Source organism: Melanerpes formicivorus, unplaced genomic scaffold (assembly GCF_026170545.1).
Source record: "Melanerpes formicivorus ecotype bairdi unplaced genomic scaffold, bMelFor1.0.p_v2 SCAF_96, whole genome shotgun sequence".
NCBI classification, from domain to species: Eukaryota; Metazoa; Chordata; class Aves; order Piciformes; family Picidae; genus Melanerpes; species Melanerpes formicivorus.
The window spans coordinates 1,732,812-1,757,076 of record NW_027142448.1 but is presented as its reverse complement, the minus strand read 5'-3'; the positions used below and the strand labels follow the sequence as shown (position 1 = coordinate 1,757,076).

General features: G+C 47.2%; 1 protein-coding gene across 6 annotated transcripts in view; it reads right to left on the bottom strand.

Annotated features, from left to right (window-relative positions):
* The window catches only part of TSPAN9 (tetraspanin 9), a 224,063-nt gene that overhangs the window by 102,550 nt on the left and 97,248 nt on the right, over window positions 1-24,265 (bottom strand). The window lies entirely within an intron of this gene.

Below are 24,265 nucleotides of genomic sequence, written 5' to 3'. Positions count from 1 at the left end.
GCTTCTTTAGAAAGTTCTAATTAATGAGACACCTACCCTAAGCAAAACAAGCACCACACTGCCTAACCCTTCAGAGGAACAGTAACTGAGGGTCCATTCAGCACAGCAGTGACACTGTCCTGTCTCTGTGGCACGCTGTGTGCTCCCAAGGTTTTGTCTTTCATGCACACATTCCTGATTCTGTACACTGCCTTCTTTTTCAGCAATGCTGTGCTCATTCCAGCCCTAAGATAGACCTAAAGACTATGTAGCTTATACAATCCTGAGAAGCCAGAAGTTAGTAATGTCTGTTTTCCCTCTTCATGCTACCGAGTTCAAAGTTTTCTGTGTTAAACCTGCTTATAATGAATCCTCTAACACAGACAACCTTTGACTGAGTCCCCAGAAAATGCACTGCATCCATGATCTGCACTGACAGTGCAGCAAGGAAAAGAGAGTGCTGAAATGAGTATCACATCAGGCTGTACTCTTGCAAGAGCAGACAGAAGCAGGAGACATTACAGGGCTGAAACTATGAAGGAAGAAGCCTCCATCTCTCCCTTAAGCTGCAATGAGGCAGAAAATTAAGCCAGAGACAGTCATTAAAGCAGTATTGTAATTACAGTTTCTAGAATCTTTTACCAGTAACCTGAAGAGAGAAAGAAGGTTCTTGAGAAGGTGCTGAGCTTCTTGCAACAGAGAATGAGAAAAGATCGACCAACTATGCACTCAAAAAGATGAAGTCACACAGTGTGTGCATGCAGGCACTGTGCTATCAGGTTTAAAAGCAGGGCCTCACAGAAGTGCAAACAAACCCTCTCAGCTCTCCCTGCTGGAAGCTGGGAAAGAAAGCAAAGAGGCCAGCAGCTGCTATTCCTCAGAAACCTGATTTTAACCTCAGGAGGACCTTTGCTTTTCTCACTCAGCTACTCGCATTTTGAATCACAAAACTCAGGCATGACTACAGTACCAGCAAGGCTGGGCAGGGAGAACAGACAGGCAGGTGAACAAGTAAAAGCCCTATGGGGAGAGGCTGAGGGAGCTGGGGTTGTTTAGCCTGGAGAAGAGGAGGCTCAGGGGAGACCTCATTGCTCTCTACAACTACCTGAAGGGAGGTTGTAGCCAGGAGGGAGTTGGTCTCTTCTTTCTAGTAACCAGCACCAGAACAAGAGGACACAGACTCAAGCTGTGCCAGGGGAGGTTTAGGCTGGAGGTGAGGAGAAAGTTCTTCACAGAGAGAGTCATTCATCATTGGGATGTGCTGCCCAGGGAGGTGGTGGAGTCCCCATCCCTGGAGGTGTTCAGGAGGGCACTGGATGTGGCACTTGGTGCCATGGTCTAGCCATGAGGTCTGTGGTGACAGGTTGGACTTGATGATCATTGAGGTCTCTTCCAACCTTGGTGATACTGTGATGCTGATACTGTAAAAACCTAGGGTATGCTGTGGATTCTGACCAAAGGAAGGAGGAAGAAGAGACTAGAGGGGAGAGAGATGAAGAAATGATGGATATGTTTATTGTCTCTGTTTTCTTTCATGTTTCTTTATCATGCCCACAGTAAAACTTTAAAAGACAAAAATGCTCCCATGTGCATGTTTCCAGGGGTAGGGCACCACAGAGAAATGCAAGAGTGCCATTTTCCTCCTTTCATACTCATTCTATGCACACACTGCTCGAGTATGTCTGTTGGAGGATTCCTTGTAGATCCAGAATCAGGATCTCCTAAATGCGGTTGCTAAGAGTTCTGTTCTAATAAACAGAAAGCATCCAGGTCCAAACAAGAATGTTTGTTCTCCTTTCTGTTGCTCTGGTTCCACTGCCCTGTTGTCCTGCTGCGCCACAATGCTGTCTGCTCTCTTGTGGTCCCCGGAGTCTCCTGCGATGCAGAAACTGGGACAACCAGTACCTACAGAAGAGTCATACCCAGACCCCCAGAAGAAAGAGGGACACCACGGAAAAAACATCAGCATCAGTAATACAGGAGAGAAGGACGGCCTTGGGGAAGAACAAATCCTTTCCCACTGCTTGCCTCTCAATTTTGACAGGAAAAAAAACAGAGCTGGGAAAGAAGTAATAGTTTCATGAGGAAAACCAAACCAAGAGAAGGAAAGACAAATATCAGTGATTAAGAACTAGAAAAATAGAAGTAGCAATTTACATGAGTGAAAGTTCTGACCATGTCTCTAGCCATACAGCACAGCAAAGAACTGATCCAGTAAGTTTCTAACTTGAATCTGGGGCAAGTCTTTAACTCAGTGGATCTGCAGCATGTAACATACAACAAATACTCAAGCTTCCAGAAAGCTCCAATCAGCAGATGCCATTTTGAAAGGGTTGGGAGGAACTCATTAAATCATTTGTTTATTGTTCACACTACAGGAATGTGAATTCTATTGGCAAAATTAATCAATCAGACAGCAAAGAACTATCCGCCGGAGCCCACATTTATCAGTCTGACAAGCTGTCACTACGGATTGGGTCAGGCTCATAACACAGCATCCAGCAGTGGAGGGAAGGATCCCTGGGACTGCTGAAACAGGGAGCAGCTCACTCATTTAAAGTAGCCCCTAGAGGCTTGTGTCAACTATTTATTACTGCTCACACACAGCTGCAGAAGCTTTTAAGTGAGAAATCTGCAATCTTGTATGCTGCGGAACCGAGCGTGCTGGGGAGACATTTCTTTGAGGACGAGCAAGATGAAGTGCCCTGAAAGAAACGCTGCTGGGCTCTAATACAGCCCTCTCAAAAAAAAAACCCACATTCAGGAACCTGAAAAAGGACTAAAACTAGGACAGAATGTCAGAACAGATACACTGTTTGGAACACACAAGAGCTGTCATGCAGTCTGCACTTCAATCAAACCCATACAACCCCCACCGCCTCTGTTTGCACAGACTATTTTTGCCATGGACACGTTGTTTCCAAGGCTTAGCTCTTCTTCAGCCTCCCTCAATGCAAGTCTAAAAGATGAAGTATCATTTAAAAAATGCCCCACATGAGGATACACCCCCAAAATCAGCTTTTTTATTTCCAATAAAACCCCATAAGCAGTAACCGACCCCAGCCCCAGCCCTGCTGAAAATCATCAACTCCTCAAATCTCATGATCCTTAGACATACACCCTGGGGACAAGACTAAACAGAGAAAACAAGCACTGGCTGGACTGCAGGAGCCCTGATTGAAACAGAAATAAAAGTACTCTGGAAAGAAGAAAAAGCAGCCAGCAGTTCCAGTAAAGACTGCCAAGGCATAGACCATCTGCAGTGAGAGGCAGAACATCACCAGAGTGCACTGCAGAACACAATCACACGCCGCAGCTGCGCCGGTGGGGCACCGCCAAGCCCAGCGCTCTGGCCAGCACTTGCCCCAGCTGTACAGTCAAGCTGAAGGGAGTTTAAAACTAAGTGTGACTTACAGGTCAAACTTACAGACTCACACAGCTGTACCACACCTGCTGAAAGGCTCAAAGAAGCAAAAATGTTTTAGCTGCAGTGCACTGCAGGAAAGCCTACAGGAGAAAGCAGGTGTTACTTCCAACTTATGTCCTGCAGTTCAAGCTGCAGTCTCAAGCTGTGCCAAGGGAGGTTTGGACTGGATGTTGGGAAGAAGTTATACACAGAGAGAGTGATTGCCCATTGGAATGTGCTGCCCAGGGAGGTGGTGGAGTCACCATCACTGGAGGTGTTTAGGAGGAGACTTGATGGGGTGCTTGGTGCCATGGTTTATGTGATTAGATGGTGTTGGATGATGGGTTGGACATGATGATCTTGGGGGTCTCTTCCAACCTGGTTAGTTCTGTTCCGTTCCATTCCATTCCATTCCATTCCATTCCATTCCATTCCATTCCATTCCATTCCATTCCATTCCATTCCATTCCATTCCATCCCATCCCATCCCATCTTATCTTCAAAGGTCACTTCCAACACCTGTGATCCTACGACATCCCTGGATGTGTTTAAGGAAAACCTGGAGGAGGCACTTGGTGCCAGAGTCTGGTTGATTAGATAGGGTTGGGTGATAGGTTGGACTTGATGATCTTGGAGGTCTCTTCCAACCTGCTTCATTCTGTGAGTTCTGTGAGTTCGATCCACAGAGGGAAAGCCAAGAAAAGGATTCAAGTGTTTAATTGCAGCAGTGTAATTTGAGTGGCATTGTCACTACCTGAAGAAGACCTACAGGAAGGCTAGGGAAAGACTGTTTAAAATGGCTTGCAGTGGCAGGATATGGGGCAATGGTTTTAAACTGGAGCAGGGTAGATTTAGGCTGGACTTAAGGAAAAAGTGACAAAATAGTGGAAGAGGCTGCCCAGGGATGTGGTTGAGGCCCCATCCCTGGAGACATTCAAGATCAGCAGCCTGATCTGGTTGGAGGTGTCCCTGCTCACTGCAGGAGAAGATGACCTTTGAGGGTCCCTTCCAAGTCAATGCAATCAGTGAATCTGTCAGTGTTCAGAAGTGAGAAAGAAAACATTTCTACCCTCATCATAAAGCTTCTCCACCTCCCTGAACAATACATGGAGTGCTGTGCATTCTGCTGCTCTTAACTTGACATTAAAAGCTATACCACAGTAGTCCAGGACAGCACAAATATTGGTGTCCTGGAGTCCATCCAGCACAACAAACAACAAACACAGCTTGCTTCAGGGGAAATTCTGGGGTGGGTGTTGGAAAAACTGAGAACAAACTGAGATAATTGAGAACAATACAATGTAGGAATAGATTACCAAGGGAAATGATAGAATCTCTCTTGCTGTAAACAGAGTTGGGCAGACAGGAGTCTCATGAAGTTCAACAAGTGAAAGTGTGGGGTCCTGCAGCTGGGGAGGGGTTGAGCTGCTGGTGGGGGTTATCTGCTGGAAGGTGGTTTGGCAGAGAAGGATCTAGAAGTCCTGGCCAAGAAGTTCCTGATGATCCAGCAATGTGCCCTTGTGGCCAAGCAGGCAAATGGTCTCCTGGGGTGCATTAAAAAGAACACAGCAAGCAGGTCTCCCTCTGCTCCGCCTTGGTGAGGCCACACTGCAAGTATTCTATCCAGTTCTGGGCTCCCCAGTTCAAGAGAGACAGGCAAGTACTGGAGAGAGTCCCAACAGAGGGCCACAAAGGTAGTAATGGAGAGACTGGAGCATCATTTCTACAAGGAAAGGCTGAGAGACCTGGGGCTCTTTAGCCTGGAAGAGAGAAGACTGAGAAGGGATCTTCTTAATGCTTGTCAGTACCTAAAGAGCTGGGCACTCTGCAGTGGTGCCCAGTGATAGGACAAGGGGCAACAGACACACACGAGAACACAGGAGGTTTCACCTAAACATAAAGAATGCCAGAGGATTTAGGAAGGCCATAGGAACTTCCCAAGTTTGTTCAGTTCCTTTAGTGCCTATTAAGCATTCATTACCACCTACTTGGAACATTTTGTCTGATCCCATATAAGCAGCATTCCATCTGAGCTCCATGAATGGCTGATGAAGTCACACATAGGAGTCTCCCCTGTCTTAACTTGGAGTCCCAGTACAGTTTGTTTGGGTCATACCTTTCAATGCTCACAGCAGGATGATAGAAACCCTACCACTGACATCTGACAATCATAAAGCACATGGATGATTTACTCCAACTGTAATTACGTTGCACAGGGAGGAACAGGCTAGGAGAGAAAACAAGGACATAATCCAACAACCCTGCCAGCTTCCATTTCTACCTTAAGAGAGAAAGAAAGAGATAAAATACCCAAGAAAATGTGATTCCAACCTGCCAAGGTAACAAATACCTCTGTCACAACAAAGTCATACATCATAGCTACCTCCACAGGTCATCTCCATTAATAGAGTAGAAAAGACCTGGAAAAAAACCTAAACAAGCCCAGAAAGAACAAATCAGGATCAAAGACAACACTAGCCTGGCTGGATTTTAAAGTACAGCCCAAGACACAAAACCACTGAAAGACATAAACCAAACATCCACCCAGATGCTGATAATGGGAAAAAAAGATCCCACTGGAGAGTTCCTTCTAGGTTCCAAAGGCCAAAAGAGCAGGGAGGTCATTCTGCCCCTATACACTGCACTGGTTAGGCCACACCTTGAGTCCTGTGTCCAGTTCTGGGCCCCTCAGTTTAGGAAAGATGTTGACTTGCTGGAGCATGTCCAGAGAAGGGCAACGAAGTTGCTGAGGGGTCTGGAGCACAGCCCTGTGAGGAGAGGCTGAGGGAGCTGGGGTTGCTTAGCCTGGAGAAGAGGAGACTCAGGGGAGACCTCATTGCTCTCCACAACTACCTGAAGGGAGGTTGTAGACAGGCAGAAGTTGGTCTCTTCTCCCAGGCAACCAGCACCAGAACAAGAGGACACAGTCTCAGGCTGCACCAGGGGAGGTTTAGGCTGGAGGTCAGGAGGAAGTTCTACACAGAGAGAGAGATTGCCCATTGGAATGTGCTGCCTGGGGAGGTGGTGGAGTCCCCATCACTGGAGGTGTTCAGGAGGAGACTTGATGGGGTGCTTGGTTCCATGGGTTAGCTGATTAGGTGGTGTTGGATTGGTTGATGGGTTGGACACGATGATCTTGAAGGTCTCTTCCAACCTGGTTTATTATTATTATTACTATTATTATTATTATTATTATTATTATTATTATTATTATTATTATTATTATTATCACTATTATTATTATTATTATAGCAAATGTTGCTCTGGTGGCAGTAGACAAACACATGGCTTGAGTTGCTATGGAAAGTTGGAACAAATGTTGCTGTCAGATATGCAACAGGAAACTTTTCTGTCTTCTCTCTACCTTCTGTCCATGTTCCATGCAGTGCTTGTTCACATCACTTAAGGGAGAATTGTATTAGCTGGTCTGGAGTTATAGAAAAGAAGTATTACAATGGACACCATAAAGAGAGACATCCCACAGCAAAGCCTTCCTCTTGACTATCATCTACTGGGTGACAAGCTCAAGAACAGAACTTCAGCTCTCTCAGCAATACTTTCCAGGTGGTGAAGAGGTTTGGGATTTATATTCTGTGTCATGAGAAGCTTCCACTCTTCCAGGTACTCCTGGAAGTCATGCTAGACCTCTGGAGCACAGTCAAACAAGAGGATAGTTCACAGGCCCTAAGACTGAAAGGATTTTTGTGCCTGTGGACCATGCTGCACAAGCATGTGGAATTCAGAGGTGGCTTGCCTGCACCAAGTCTCTCAAGGCATTGCACACAACAGATGGCCTGCTGCTTAAAGACACTTACCAAGGACTTTAGAGATCCAGATTCAATAGCAGTTTAACTTTGCACAAGTCTCTTAGTAGGACACATCTACACCACGGATATAGACAGGTTTAAGCTGTCTCTGCTCAAGCTAATCTGGAAATGAAAATGCAGGGCAGACTGCTGCAAAGCCATCCAAACTCAAGGCAGGCGATTTCAGGATGGGCAATGCCATGCAGAACTCCACCCAAGCCTACCTGTGCTAAACTGGGCTGCATAGAGACTCACTGGTTGTGGTCTCCAATAGCTCTTAGCCCTTTACCCTGTGCTCCAATGCAGCCATTCTCTTTGTGGCTCAGCTTTCCATCTGCATCAGCCCATAATTACAAGGTGTCAAGAGGATAAATATATTAAGTGGTCCTAAGGTACTCTGGGATTATGGCAACAGATGTAATGCAAATTCCCTGAAGCAGTGAAAATGGAGGTGACAGAAATCAAAACTCTAAGGAAAGACCAACTGAGAACACAAAGGCTGGGGTTTTTTGTTGGTGGTTGGTTGGGGTTTGTTCCTAATTTAACTGTGTCTTTGCATCCAGAGGACACTGCAGAAGAAGAGGCACTGTGAGACACAGCCAGATGAAGCAGAAAAAGCTGGGGAGGGATGCACAGAAGTACAGGACAGTAAGATTCCTAACCGCTAATTTAGTTTAAACCTGCTATGAGACAAAACAAGATGTTTGTGTTTCTGAATCACAGCCTCTTGACAGACAGCTCTTTTAGCTGCTTCAGATCATAACTAGCTGGAAACCCTCCAAGACAACAGAGAGGAAGAAATGAGTCTTGTGAGGAACCCATGCCACTCAGCAGCAACACAGCTACTATGAATATGTAGTATTTCAGCAGCCTAATTGAAAGTAAAGCATGCTTTATACATCTATCACAAGACCTCAAAGAGCAAACCTCTGGAATACAAAATAGAATAGAATAGAATAGAATAGAATAGAATAGAATAGAATAGAATAGAATAGAATAGAATAGAATAGAATAGAATAGAATAGAATAGAATAGAATAGAATAGAATAGAATAGGACCAAGTTGGAAAAGACCTTTGAGATCATCAAGTCCAACCTATCACCCAACATCATCTGATCAACTAAACCATGGTGCCAAGCACCCCATCCAGTCCCCATCAGAGGGATCTGGAGGTGCTGGAAGGGGTGTCCAGAGCAGGGCCAGGAGGATGAGCAGAGGGCTGGAGCACCTCTCCTGTGAGGACAGACTGAAGGAGTTGGGGCTGTTCAGTCTGCAGAAGAGAAGGCTCCCAGGTGACCTCATTGTGGCCTTCCAGTATCTGAAGGGAGCTACAGGAAGGCTGGGGAAGGACTGCTCAGGATCTCAGGGAGTGATAGGACTAGGGGGAATGGAATGAAGCTAGAGGTGGGGAGATTGAGGCTGGAGGTGAGGAGGAAGTTCTTCCCCATGAGAGTGGTGAAGCCCTGGAATGGGTTGTCCAGGGAGGTGGTTGGGGCCCTGTCCCTGGAGGTGTTTAAGGCCAGGCTGGCTGAGGCTGTGGCCAGGCTGATGTAGTGTGGGGTGTCCCTGCCCATGGCAGGGGGGTTGGAACTAGATGATCCTTGTGGTCCCTTCCAACCCTGACTGATACTATGATACTATGATACCTCCCTCATAGTAACTTTCATTTCTCCAAGATGACAAATAAGTGAGACAATCTGGACAGCAGAGGGCCAGTTCTTTCCCTGTTTCATTTCTGCATCATTTCAGACTCAGTGACTGCCCATGGTGGCATGCAGAGATGACTGGATATGGCAGAATTGCTCCAAGTGAACTGGTGCCACTATTACATATATTATTTGCAGAGTAAACTGCTTGGTTTAAATTAACATGCTCCACATGTGTGGCATGCAAGCAACTAATGCATCTCTGCTAATGACTAGTAATCTGTTAAGCTGATGACCCCCTACAGCTTACACTCATCTGTTCATAATCTTCTCTTCATCCACGGCTCATGACTGTCTTACCTCGGTCTTCCTCACCACACAAATACTAAAGACCATTCCACTTAGTTTATGTCAAAAAACCATAACCATTTATCAGTCACAATTCTTCACAGTGTCAGAAATCAATAATTCTGTAAGTACCAAAGATTTGCACACCAGCTGCTGCTGGTTCTACCCTCTTGCAGCAGCTCTCAATACATGAGGTACACTCTGAAGAATCAACAGCGACGCGAGAATCTCCTGCTGCAGCCTTACAATTGGAATTGTCAGAGCAGCCAGGCAGAGAGGGACCTGGGGGTGCTGGTCGATGGTAGGCTGAACATGAGCCTGCAGTGTGCCCAGGCAGCCAAGAGGGCCAATGGCATCCTGGCCTGCATCAGGAACAGTGTGGCCAGCAGGAGCAGGGAGGTCATTCTGCCCCTGTACACTGCACTGGTTAGGCCACACCTTGAGTCCTGTGTCCAGTTCTGGGCCACTCAGTTTAGGAAGGAGGTTGACTTGCTGGAAGGTGTCCAGAGAAGGGCAACAAAGTTGATGAGGGGCTTGGAACACAGCCCTGTGAGGAGAGGCTGAGGGAGCTGGGGTTGCTTAGCCTGGAGGAGACTCAGGGGTGACCTTATTGCTGTCTACAACTACCTGAAGGGAGGTTGTAGACAGGCAGAGGTTGGTCTCTTCTCCCAGGCAACCAGCATGAGAACAAGAGGACACAGTCCCAAGCTGCACCAGAGGAGGTTTAGGCTGGAGGTTAGGAAGAAGTTCTACAGAGAGAGAGAGATTGCCCATTGGAATGGGCTGCCTGGGGAGGTGGTGGAGTCACCATCCCTGGAGGTGTTCAGGAGGAGACTTGCTGGGGTGCTTGGTGCCATGGGTTAGTTGATTAGGTGGTGTTGGATGATAGTTTGGACACAATGATCTTGAAGGTCTCTTCCAACCTGGTCTGGTATACTCCATTCTAGTCTAGTCTAGTCTATCTGGACATCTTTCAGATACACATGACTCTCAAGTGTCACTTTTGTACAGCTCAGAATCCACAAGCAACACAGCTAATAAGATGTCACCTCTGCTTGCTACTCCAGAGGTTGCTACAGCTACAGGGAAAACACAAAGAATAAGAAATGACAGGGGGAAAGAGCAGTGAGATGATCTGTAGCAGGCAGGGGAAGAGTACACAGGGCTACCTTCCCGCTTGCCATGTCCTCCAGCATGACTCTGGTTAAGACAGTCAACTCCTCTGCTTCTCAGCTGTCCACCTTGTAAACCACTACACAGGGCTTTGAAATTTCAAGAAGTTGTCTATTCTATTCTATTCTCCCTACAGCAGGAGGCTCAGAAGAGAGCAGAAGACTGCACACAAACCAGAAGGATGGAGTAATCCACAACAGCAATAAATACACACATTTGTCTTGGATGCCTTGGGGATTGTCCGTGCTGTACAGAAGACAGACACACAGACACTGGTTTAATGCACTTTCAAAACTTCATATCCCTGGTGCTTTGATTCGAAAGAGGTGAAGGCATTTTCCTTCAGGAGAGCAAGAAGATGGCCAAAAGGCCAGGAGTACCAAATGCAGCTTGCAGTGAGGACCAAGCAGATTCAACCACAGGGAAAGAATCCATTCATGGGTAGAGAATTCCATCCCAGTTGAAACAGAAGCAACATTTTCAAACATTACTCATTCTTCTGGTTCTGGGAAATTAATTCTCCTTTACTGAATTTAACAATACAAACACAGCAAACCCAAGGAGGCAAAGAAAGAGGGAAGAAGGTAAGCTCACCCATCGGGGTGCCCAGCTCCTGCGGGGTCAGGCTGCAGCGGGGAGGGTGCCGACCAGAGAGGTCAGCAAAGGCCTCCTCTGGAGTCAGCTCAGCAGCTGGCGTGGGCAGGGTGGGTGGGCAGGACGTGAGGTGTTGAAGTTTACTGAAGGAGTGATGGTGCTGCTCAGAGGAGGAATACTGTGCTCCCAGCACCCACCAAAATTTGACTTGCTGGAAGGTGTCCAGAGAAGGGCAACACAGTTGGTGAGGGGCTTGGAACACAGCCCTGTGAGGAGAGGCTGAGGGAGCTGGGGTTGCTTAGCCTGGAGAAGAGGAGGCTCAGGGGTGACCTCATTGCTCTCTACAACTCCCTGAAGGGAGGTTGTAGCCAGGTGGGGGTTGGTCTCTTCTCCCAGGCAGCCAGCACCAGAACAAGAGGACACAGTCTCAGGCTGTGCCAGGGGAGGTTTAGACTGGAGGTTAGGAGGAAGTTCTACACAGGGAGAGTGATTGCCCATTGGAATGGGCTGCCCAGGGAGGTGGTGGAGTCACCATCATTGGAGGTGTTCAGGAGGAGACTTGATGGGGTGCTTGGTGCCATGGGTTAGTTGATTAGGTGGTGTTGGATGATAGGTTGGACTCGATGACCTTGAAGGTCTCTTCCAACCTGGTCTGATCTATTCTATTCTATTCTATTCTATTCTATTCTATTCTATTCTATTCTATTCTATTCTATTCTATTCTAAAATGGATACTGGTATCCAGGCCACGGGCTGTGAGGAAGGGCACAGCCTTTCACCAGCACAGAGGGCAACACTGACAATGGTTGCATGTGGTGTGAGCAGGTTTTTCACCTGCTCAGCCAGGTGGCACAGCTCCAGGATGAAGTGATGGAGCTGGGGGAAGAGGTGAGTGGGTTGAGAAACATCAGGGAGAGTGAGAGGGAAATTAATGACTTCCACAAATAACCTCTACAATAACAGAATGTGAGTTAACTCTTAGTGGAGCAGAGGATTTGATATCCTCTCATCAGCAGGCCTCCCAGACTTCCTGTAGCAACCCACATGAGCAGGGTCAATGGGAACAGGTCTCTGCCTGGCAAAGCAAATGATACAAATGGAGCAAGTGTGTTCCTTTAAGAGCCACGCTGCCCATAGTGCCCATGCAGAGCAGATATGGGGCTGTGCAAGAGGAACTGGTTGTGAACAAGGAGGAGGGCTCATGAAGGCCAGAAGTGCCACCAAGGCCAGCTCAGCTCAGTCTGGCCTTAAAAACTGACCCTGAAAAGCCAATTGGAAGGGTCATTGTTGTAGGTGACTTCCTGCTGGGCCTGGCATGCAGACTGGACCCACTTCATACTGCTGTCTCCTTGGTGCCCTGGTAAAGGACACTGTAGGTAAAATTCCCATCTGATTCCTTCAGACTATTACCCACTGCTGGTCTTTCAGGTGGGTAGTGATGATGCAGCACTGAGAGGCTCACAATCCATTAAAAGAGACTTCAGGGCCTTGGGGCAACTGCTAAAGGGATCAGGAGCTCAAGTTGTGTTGCACTCCATCTCTGACAACAGCAAAGGACAAGGGAACATTCAGGAAGAGCCAAGAGGTCAATTCATGGCCCTGGGACTGCTGCCATCGACAGGGGTTTGGATTTTATGATCACAGCTCAGTTTGCAAGGCACCAGAGCTGCAGGCTACCAATGGGGCAAAAAGATTCTGGAGCAGGAGTTGTCAGGGCTCATTACAGGGCTTTAAGCTGGATTCAGAGGGGGAAGGGGTTGTTAATCTCATGCTGGCCTGTGACAAACATTAGGGCAGCTCACCAGAGGCAGGGGGATGGATGCTAGCAAGGGCTCTCCACTTGTTGCCCTGAGGCAAGCCAAGGACTAAGCACTGGGGCACCCCAAGGGAGTCAAGGGGGATTCACCCCAGAGGGGGACAAGGCCAGCACAGCTGAAGTGCCTCTGTGCACACAGCTGGGGCAACAAACAGGATGAATTCAGGGCACTGCACTGCTGGAATGCCATGACACAGAGGCTGTTACTGACACTGGGTGGGATGACACCCACAACTGGAAGGTAGGGCTGGGTGGGTACAAGCTCATTAGGAAGGACAGGCAGGGCAGGAGGGGAGGAGGTGTTGCTCTCTGCATCAGTGACCACCTGGAATCAGTGGAGCTCCACCTGGGCAAGGATGATGAGCTGGTGGAGAGCATATGGGTGAAGATGCAGGGGAAGCCAGGGGAAGGTGATGTTACTGTAGGGGTCTGCTACAGGCCCCCTGAGCAGCAGAACCAAGCAGGTGAGGCCCCATAAGAGACTAAATCTTGTCTTTCTTGATGTGACTCAACAAAGATAAAAGCACCTTTGCTCCTTGCTCTGACAACAGCTGCCCAGAGAGACGAAGGTGAAAAGACCCTCTGGCAACAGAAGTATGCAATGGGTGGATGCCACTGGTACAGACTCTGGAATGTGCACAGACAAGATCATCAGCTACCCCAGAAAGGGAGGATGGTGAAAAGGATACAATGGATTCACCCCCTGGCATGGTATGCCCCAATGTGTACTGCGTGTATGGGCAGGGAAAATGTGAAGGAGGAGAAGGAGGTAGGGGCCTCCTGTAGGCACACAAGGAATACACAGGAAGATTCCCTCAGGACAACACCTGCACACATACATGAAAAAATCTATGGCTAAAAAACTATGTAAAAGACCTGAGCTCTGGAGAAGAACATACAAGGAGAGAAAAAGACACAGAGAGAAAACCTCATCATGCAGCCTGGAAGCAGCAGAGCAGGAGCCCTCTCTCTGTGCCCTAAGTTCTGCCTGCTGTAACTCACGGAGAAGAGACATCTTTACTGAAGACACCACATCGTGGAGGCTGCTCAGACTTGGACTTTGGGATCTCTCCCTCCCCTCCTCCAGGGCAGACAGCACAAGCCAACAAGGATGCAGCAGCACCCTTCCACAGAGCCTTCCCTCTTGGGGCTGGGGGGGGAGGGTGGTAATATAATTCCTTTCCCTTCTCTCTCTCTCCATTTTCCTCTCTCTCTCTCCCTCCTTGTGTTAATAAACAGCCTCACTTTGCAGATTTTGGCCCCCCTTGTGCCTTCAATTCCTAACACAGGAATGTTCAAAAATAACTGAGTCTCTTTCCACCTCCAGTCCGAGACAGGCACTCCACAGGCAAATGGAAGTGGCTGTGCATTCACAGGCCCTGCTCCTCCTGGGGAATTTCAACCACCCTGACATCTGCTGGAGGCACAACACAGCTAGGCACCAGGAATCCAGGATGTTCCTGGAATGCATAGATGACAGCTTCCTCCTCCAAATGGTAGAGGACCCAACAAGAAAAGGCTATGCTGGACCTTGTGCTCACCAATAGGGAAGGGCTGAGGGCTGGCCACCAATGTGAGGCTCAGGGATAACCTTGGCTGCAATAGAATTCAAGATCCTCAGGGCAACTAGGAGGATGTATCCCAAGCTTACAACCCTGGACCTCAGGCATGCAGACTCTGATCACTTCAGGGATCTGCTGGCCAAAGTATCATGGGACAAAGCCCTAGAGGGAAGAGGGGCCCAGGGCAGCTGGGCAGTGTTCAAGGATCACCTTCTCCGTGTAGTTATGTGAAAAAGTCCTGTGAACTTTGCCTTGGCTCAAGAAATGCAGGAGGAAAGAAAAATGATCATCCCCAGACAAACCTCCACACACTTAGAACTTCAGTTATCTCTGGTGAATAGATTCAGCAATTTAGTTGATCCTAATCAGTGAGGCACTGAGCTGAATGGAGAGATGAATGGATTTAAAGCTAACTTGTTTCAGAAAGTTGTAAGATTGCTTTGAGCTAAGCACCTGCAGTGGTATCTGCAAAGCAATATAAAGATGACAAAGTTTATGTGACAAGTCCCCAACGGGTTCAGCAAATATCCACTGTACAGTAACACACCTTCAGCCACAGTAAGTTCCTTTCAGTTGTCTGGAAGGTGTGGGTTATTTATTTCTGCAAGATACCTCAGGCAATGCCTGAGACAGGCAGCAGAATTCCTCCTTCACTTTGCAGCCTCCATGAGTTTCTGAAAGATTGGATAACTCAAGAGGTTCTATAGGATAAACACAGAGGAGCTATTAAGTAGATTACACCACATTAGGTGTGGCAGCTTGGCTGCCCATTAAGAACATCCCAACTTCAAGTGTAACAAAACCCCAACTAACTGAACCTTACTATCCACAAGTTGGACCATATCCTCCCCTCTTTACTACCTCAGCTCTAATTCTGTGTCAGCAGCATTTAAACAACCAAATTAGAAGCCTCCTTGGACAGACAGATACTGGAGTTAAAAGTCCATCCTTTACTTGCATGAGGAAGACTACAACCCTGTGGATCAGCCTCTCACAGAGTTACTTACCTGGAGGGCAGTGGGAGCAGACAAAAAGGGAGCATGCTAGAACAGGCCCAGTCAAGCAGCTTACTGCAATGCTCTGCATGGGCCTAGGAGCTCAGCAGTAGAGTGAGAAACACTGCAGTCATTCAGCTCATCCAAAGTTAACAATTATTGTACCCTAGGATGCTGAAATTCACTTCACAGAAATTGGTGTCCTAAAGGTTTGTAAAAGTTAAGGGATCTGAGACACAGAAGGATGAAGAAGATTGCTTAAGGTTACACAGCCAGAGAATGAGGAATGGAACCTGAGCCATGTATTTAAAGTAGAATTTAACTCCAGGGCTACAGGGGCAGAAGGGAGGCTGAAGGAGAGCAATTCTTTTCCAGTCTTAAATCCCTATTCCGCTTCTCCCTTTCAGTAACTATGAACACCCTCCCATACAAACAATTCAGCTATGGCCAGCAGGCTGCATTGTAACAGATATGTACAGCAAATCTGCTTCCCGAGTCATGAATCAGCTCATCACTGCTCCAGAATGGCAAATGGCTCTCACCCCCACCTACAGCCAGAGGGAAATCATTTGGGCACAGGAGAAAAACAAAACAAAATAAAGCCAAACAAGCCCACAGCAAACACCAACCCCCTGCCCATAAGATGGTGTTAGCAAAGGCAGTTGGTGAGAGGGCCACGATGAAAATTGCCATCTCAGATGTTTTCCCAACCAAGCTAAAACAGCTTAGATCCTAAAAGCAGTCATGGGGCCCTCAGGAGTTCAGCAGCCTAACTCAGCTCTGAAGCAAACATTGCTACTTGAAATTAAAGCTAATTCCAGGCCCCAGATAATGTTTGAATATTACCCTGTAATGTCATCTGCCACTGCACAGATGTTCAAATAGACTTTATTGACATTGCACTCATTCAGACACCACACCGTCTCAACTAAACATTACCTTTTCCTCCCAGCCAAAATGGTGGCACAATAAAACACTTAACCTAATTGCTCTTCCCCACTGAGGGGCATGTTTGCACAGGCACACCAGCAGAGGAAACACAAACTCTCTTCACAGCTTATCTAATCCCTACTGAAAACTAACCAGAAACATCACCTTGTCCCAGACTTCACTCGTGCTTGCTTTGGTGATTTTGGTTTGGTTTGGAGTGGGTTCACAGTCTCACAGTGTCACCAAGGGTGGAAGAGACCTCAAAGATCATCCAGTCCAACCTGTCACCACAGACCTCATGACTAGACCATGGCACCACGTGCCACATCCAATCCCCTCTTGAACACCTCCAGGGATGGGGACTCCACCACCTCCCTGGGCAGCACATTCCAATGGTCAATTACTCTTTCTGGGAATAACTTTCTCCTCACCTCCAGCCTAAACTTCCCCTGGCACAGCCTGAGACTGTGTCCTCTTATTCTGGTGCTGGTTGCCTGGGAGAAGAGACCAACCTCTGCCTGTCTACAACCACCTTTCGGGTAGTTGTAGAGAGCAATGAGGTCTCCCCTGAGTCTCCTCTTCTCCAGGCTAAGCAACCCCAGCTCCCTCAGCCTCTCCTCACAGGGCTGTGCTCAAGGCCTCTCCCCAGCCTTGTTGCCCTTCTCTGGACACCTTCAAGTCTCTCAATGTCCTTCTTAAACTGAGGGGCCCAGAACTGGACACAGGACTCAAGGTGGCCACACTGTTCCTTTGTTGTTTTGTTTTGGAATCTTTTGTGTGGGGGTTTGGTTTGGTTGGTTTGGTTTTGGGGGGGGGGGGGGGGTATTGTTGTTTTGGTTTGGTTTTTTGGTTGGTTGGGTTGGGGTTTTTGTTGGTTTGGGGGGGAAAGGGGGAGTGGGGAGGAGCAGGGCATTGTTTGGGTTGTTTGGTTTGGGTTCACTGGTTGGGTTTGAGCAGTCTCACTTTCACAGGACTTTACCACAACCATCACCACACTGCTGCCTTATGTCATTAGAGTCCAAATACAACAGGAGCAAATAAGACTACAATGTCACGAGAGAAGCACCCCAGCATCACTCACTGTCTCTCCCTCTCATTATTCCTTCTGTCAGAAAATGGGGAGTATTAGGTGATACAGCCCAGCAGGACAACAAAAAAGAGAGGGAATTTGAACCTGCTTCCTGTTCTAAGCTGTCTGTAGTTTGCAGTTTTGTCCTCAATTCATAGTATCATAGTATCATAGCATGATTCAGGGTTGGAAGGGACCACAAGGATCATCCAGTTCCAACCCCCCTGCCATGGCCAGGGACACCCCACACTACATCAGCCTGGCCACAGCCTCAGCCAGCCTGGCCTTAAACACCTCCAGGGACAAGGCCTCAACCACCTCCCTGGACAACCCATTCCAGGGCTTCACCACTCTCATGGGGAAGAACTTCCTCCTCCCCTCCAGCCTCAATCTCCCCACCTCCAGCTTCATTCCATTCCCCCTAGTCCTATCACTCCCTGAGATCCTCAGCAGTCCCTCCCCAGCCTTCCTGGAGCCCCCTTCAGATCCTGGAAGGCCACAATGAGGTCACCTGGGAGCCTTCTCTTCTGCAGACTGAACAGCCCCAACTCCTTCAGTCTGTCCTCACAGGAGAGGTGCTCCAGCCCTCTGCTCATCCTCCTGGCCCTTCTCTGGACACCTTCCAGCACCTCCACATCCCTCTTGCAATAGGGGCTCCAGAACTGGAGGCAGGACTCCAGGTGGGGTCTCCCCAGAGCTGAGCAGAGGGGGAGAATCACCTCCCTTGCCCTGCTGGCCACACTTCTCCTGATGCAGCTCAGGATCTGATTGGCTTTCTGGGCTGCAAGTGCAGACTGAGAGCTCCTGGTGAGCTTCTCCTCCCCCAGCACCCCCAAGTCTCTCTCCTCAGGGCTGCTTTCCAGCCAGTCCCTGCCCAGCCTGGATTTTAATTCAGGGACAAACTGCACACCCCTCTTAAACCTCAGAGATTAGCTTTCATTCATGAGCAGGAACAGTGTCTCTTCAGATTCCACTGACAGTCCTGTAGATGCAGTTAAGCATTACTGATTTGTACCTCCAACTAAGCAGTGCAGTACACTTTGTGTCCCATGGACATGCTCCCTCCCTATAGTCCAGTCTGGGGCTTCAGTAGGAGCCACGTGCACGGCTGCTGCACTTCATGTTCACTAATGAACACTCAACATTGTTGGGGGAAGAAAAAAACCACTACTGCTGCTGTAAGATTAAACTGGATAACTACCTAATGTATGAAGGTACTCTTCAGGGGCAACAGTGACAAATTTGCTCTTTTTGACTCTTTGCTTGACCAGCAAGGTTTTGCTGCCTCTTGCCTTCTGTTTCATTGAAAGGAAAATGCTCCCAATCAATTCATTTTGAAAATGACTGTTAAACATCTGAACTGGTGAATTTCACTCCATTAGACTTAGGTAAATGATAACTTCTGTTCATAGTTATGACATTAGTGAATAGGAATTATTCCTGTCAGACTTTTTTGGTAGTAGTTTAAATAAAAACAATTTAATGAATTGATCACATTGAGGATCTTCTTGACTACACTCTTCCTTCCTGAAACACAGTTCAGAGATTTAATCATCTTGCCATATGTTGCCTCTCATAAAATGCACTTTACATTACAATTAAGCAACACTAAAACCTAACCAGATGCATGTTATGAATGCTCTGTTGTATGAGGACTCACACCTAAACGGAGCAACCCACTGTGTCCAGTTCTGGGCCCCTCAGGTTAGGAAGGAGGTTGAGTTGCTGGAATGAGTCCAGAGAAGAGCAACAAAGTTGGCGAGGGGTTTGGAACACAGCCCTGTGAGGAGAGGCTGAGGGAGCTGGGGTTGCTTAGCCTGGAGAGGAGGAGGCTCAGGGGTGACCTTATCACTCTCTACAACTACCTGAAGGGAGGTTGTAGACAGGCTGATGATGGTCTCTTCTCCCAGGCAACCAGTACCAGAACAAGAGGACACAGTCCCAGGCTGTGCCAGGGGAGGTTCAGGTTGGATGTTAGGAAGAAGTTCTATACAGAAAGAGTGATTGCCCATTGGAATGTGCTGCCCGGGGAGGTGGTGGAGTCACCATCACTGGAGGTGTTCAGGAGGAGACTTGATGGGGTGCTTGGTGCCATGGGTTAGCTGTTTGGGTGGGTTGGATTGGTTGATGGGTTGGACGTGATGATCTTGAAGGTCTCTTCCAACCTGGTTTGGTTTATTCTAATAAAGGTTTATTCTAAAGCAGACTCATGACCACTTGTGAAGTTTGGGTAACTCATTCCTGTCACTTCAAAGATTACCTTTTCAGGACTGTAAGAATTTCTCATTTCTCAAGTGATGTTTCCTCTTCAAATTCCTGGTTTACAGAATTCCCATCTGATAGCCAGAAAGATCTGCTTGCACATTGTGTGAAAACATTGTGATGCTTGTGATCCTTTTCTGAGGAGGCTCAGGGGAGACCTCATTGCTCTCTGCAACTATCGGAAAGGTGGCTGTAGCCAGGAAGGGGTTGGTCTCTTCTCTCAGGCAACCAGCACCAGAACAAGAGGACACAGTCTCAAGCTGTGCCAGGGGAAGTTTAGGCTGGAGGTGAGGAGAAAGTTCTTCACTGAGAGAGTTGTTAGGCATTGGAATGTGCTGCCCAGGGAGGTGGTGGAGTCCCCATCCCTGGAGGTGTTCAAGAGGGGATTGGATGTGGCACTTGGTGCCATGGTCTAGTCATGAGGTCTGTGGTGACAGGTTGGACTCGATGATCCTCGAGGTCCCTTCCAACCTTAGTTTTACTGTGATAGTAAAACAAAGTCAAATCTACCCTAGAAAGACATAGCCCCTATACTTGTGTTAGTTGGCACTTATGCTGCTATCTTTAGAAGCAAAACTCAACATTTTATGTCTTCTGCAGAGCTGTTTTGGCTATTTTGCAATCCCCATATGTTTGCACACAAAAATACTTGAAGGCAAATGAAATCAACTACCATTTGTAGCTGCTCAGTCTCTTTGCAAAACATACTATGCACTCAGTGTAAATCATTATCCCAGCCACACAATTAAATGCTATAAGCTTCCTTAACCCTCAGCTCAGACTTTCCTAATCTCAAAGAGAAAGCCAATGCCAGATGGCCAAGAACAACTGCTAAGAATCAGAAGGACACAAAGAAATATCTGAAGATCTTTGCAATCTGCTGGAGGAACACATTCTGTTTCAACTCACTGCTGGTCCCCACTCAGATCAATTTGTTTTGCAGAACTCACATGTGCTCCTTCCCACCAGTACACATGCTACTCATTTGCAAAAACTGCATTTTGTTGTCATGAAACTAATTCACCCACACTGAATTCTTGCTGGGCAGAACCAATGCACCAGCTCTTTAACACAGTTATTGTAGCGACAGTGGGTTTGCTGGAAGGTGTCCAGAGGAGGGCAACGAAGTTGGTGAGGGGTTTGGAACACAGCCCTGTGAGGAGAGGCTGAGGGAGCTGGGGTTGTTTAGCCTGGAGAAGAGGAGGCTCAGGGGTGACCTTATTGCTCTCTACACCTACCTGAAGGGAGGTTGTAGACAGGCAGAGGTTGGTCTCTTCTCCCAGGCAGCCAGCACCAGCACAAGAGGACACAGTCTCAGGCTGTGCCAGGGGAGGTTTAGGTTGGATGTTAGGAAGAAGTTCTACACAGAGAGAGTGATTGCCCATTGGAATGGGCTGCCTGGGGAGGTGGTGGAGTCACCATCACTGGAGGTGTTCAGGAGGAGAGTTGATAGGGTGCTTGGTGCCATGGGTTAGTTGTTTAGGTGGTGTTGGATTGGTTGATGGGTTGGACACGATGATCTTGAAGGTCTCTTCCAACCTGGTTTATTCTACTCTATAACAAGAGAATCCCCTAACAACTGCACTTCTCCATCACCTTCAAGCACACACATGTCTATACAAGTCTATACATGTATATATAAATGTATATACTTTAAAATATAAAACATAGATGATATATAAAAATGATGTGCATAATACATGACAAATAATTGGTCTTCAAACACACAAAAGTTGGCTGCCAAGCTGAAGGAGTAGCACAGCTCACTGCCCCATGAAGGAGAGATTACATCTCCACCTTTTTCTCTGTGACAAGAAGTAAGTAGTGGAAGAATATTCCTCTTTTTCAATAGAGGAACATCCTTCTGTGGGCCAACACTCAGAATTGCTCACCACAACAGTGCCCAGCATGCTGGGATGCCAAAGGATGCCACCAATCTTTCGTTTATCAGAAGCAGCATCTCAGAAAGACCATTTTACCCTAACAGAGTATTTCCCATGAGAAAGGCTTTCTGCTTCTGCACTCTCAGAACAATGTAGCTTTGTGGCAAGCAAACTTGTCAGCTAGGCTGCATGTTGCAGCTGTACAGCTGCTAGATTGGCACCTGTTAAAACAATCCATGAGTTCCATCCCTGTTTCCAGTTTCTTACATCAGTATTGGTTCCTGTACGAAAGCCAAACCAAACACTTCATGCCTTTGTCAGAAGGTAATTGTATGGAAGTGGTCTCCTCTCTTCTGAAGAGCAGGAGTCTCATTCTTCTCTGACTTGCAGGTTCAGAAAATGTCATGCTTTGAAAGGAACCTTCTCTTTTCAAAAGCACATCACCTTGCACTGCAAAAGATGATCACTGCTGCTCAAGAGCAGGCCACAGCTCCAGGCTTTGGGACTTTGGTTTCTTAACAGAAACTCAGGAAGAATCAATGAGAAGAGACAAACCTCAGAATGTAAAGAAGCAGGTTCAGAAATAAGACAGGACTGAAGGAGCAGGGAGTGCTTCAGGCCAGGCTAGGAGAAGAGGGCGCTGGCAAAGCTGTGGAGGGGCCCTACACTGGGCTACCAGTTCAGGGCAGCAATGAGAGAGAATCCAAGTGCACAGTGTTAATAAGCAACACAAGCAGAGCCAAACACCCAAAACTTCTCAGACTGGCATAGCAGAATTCATGTAGATTCCAGGTACAAAGCCAGAAGCAGCCAACTGCAGAAGACCTACCTGCTGTCTGATTTGTTCTAGTTTGCTCTTGCATGAACACAGAGAGATGACAACATTATTCATTGGAGTAGCTCGAGGCCATAAAACAGCCTGCTTAAAAAAAAACCTAGCAAGACTGCAGCCCTCTGGAAGGATGTGTGGGAACAGCAAGCCTGGGTTGCAAAGCTGATTATAAAGGCAGCTAAAGTGAAGAAAGGAGACTTCTGAGGAATTTAAACCAGCCTGGTAGATCAAATTTCTCTTGCAAACTACTTTGAAAAGTACCTAACATCATGCATCCAGCATGTTCCTGTAATCTCTCAGATCCCCCATTCCAGAGCATCACTTTCATTTCATACAGCCAGCTCAGGCAAAAAGAATCTTTAGAACATTAGGCAGAGATCTGGTGTCAATATTTTACAGCATGAGAAAAGCAGCACAAGCCTTACTACAAAAAGCATGGGGGGAAGGGTGCAAAGGGGATTAAGAGGTAAGAGCTGAAGCAGCATAGCATCCTAGAGAACTCTTCCAGATGCTAGGCCAGATTTAACCTAAGCAGCAATGTATTTGCATGGAAGGTAAGAGCTGAGGGGAAAGAGATGAACATGTAATTTAAACTACTTTGGCAAGTTCCAGGAATGGATAAATGGACTCTGAAGGTCTCACACAGAGTCAAGAAAATTGCTTCTTGGGCAGGAGATAAAGACAATGAAGTGAATGCATCTGAGGAGGTGAATGATCGCAGAGGCCAAGAGTAACAACAACAGAAAGAGGCTGTTCCAAAACACACAGCATATGAAAAAAAGGTGTCAAAGTAATGTATGGCCAGAGAGTCAGTTTGAGACAAAGATGGCACTTGGTCAGTGGTTCACTCCAGAAATCACTACAGTAACTCTCTTGTGAGGTTTGTAATACGGAAAGAAAAGAAATTAAAACTCCCAAGTGACCTTTGATCAGATGCTCTTCAGTGATCAGGTCTATATTTACATCCAAGGCTCATACAAGTTCAGTGACTGCAGCAGTTCAGTCTGCTACTGCTAAAAGCTCACTGTTGCATGAGGAGCTGAACATGCACTGAGCCTCCCACTAACTCTTGCTCTTAAAGCTTATTTTGGTAAGTGGGTCAAGATAAACAGAAGCTGCTAGTAATACTCCTGATCTGGATAATGGTAACTCTGCACCAGAGGTAGGCATCTGAACTACACAGTGAATATTCCTTCTCAGACAATGAATGCAGGGATGGCAGTTTCATTTCTGAAGCACAGTGTACATGTCTGAATCACAGCCATGAATGACTTTGTCCATGTACCCAAGCCGTGCAGTCATCTGGGAAGCAGTGCCCTTCAATTTCAAACTACACCAACCATTCCATACTGGGCTGTATTTGTGCACACTCAGCATTTCAATTAGGCTGTGATTACCTAAAAAATACTGCTCAGTTGTGATGCCTAGCTGCCAGGTGACCCAACTTCTCCTCCCTCCCCTGTATGACAACACTTTGCTCAAAGTAGCCATTACACTTTTAACTCGCTTGGTGAGCCCTGCTACGACTCCTTGGCTAATGGAGGGAAATTGATACTGGTCTTCCAGAGCAAGTGCAAGGCTCCAGCTTGACACACCAGTGTGGACAACTGCAGGTGAAACTGAACCCAGATTTATTCACCACTCCAGCCATTTCTCATTTAGGCTGATACCTCAAGAGGTCAGAGCAGACATACTTCGTTGCTTTGAATTGGAGAAATGGGATGGCAGTTCCTTCAAATAAAAAAGCAGTTTGTCAGATGAAGTTTACAAAAGGGAAATGAGATCTCTGGGGCCAGTGAGAGTGCAGTTCTGATTTAAGTTAGCCAGCAGCTTGAAGCAAGACATGGTATTACAGCAGAATGCAAAAATGCTGCCACTGCAGGATCTTAATGCTACAATAATTTTGCTTTTCCTTAAAGGACAACAATTCTGCCCTTTCCTGGACAACCCAGCTCAAAACACAT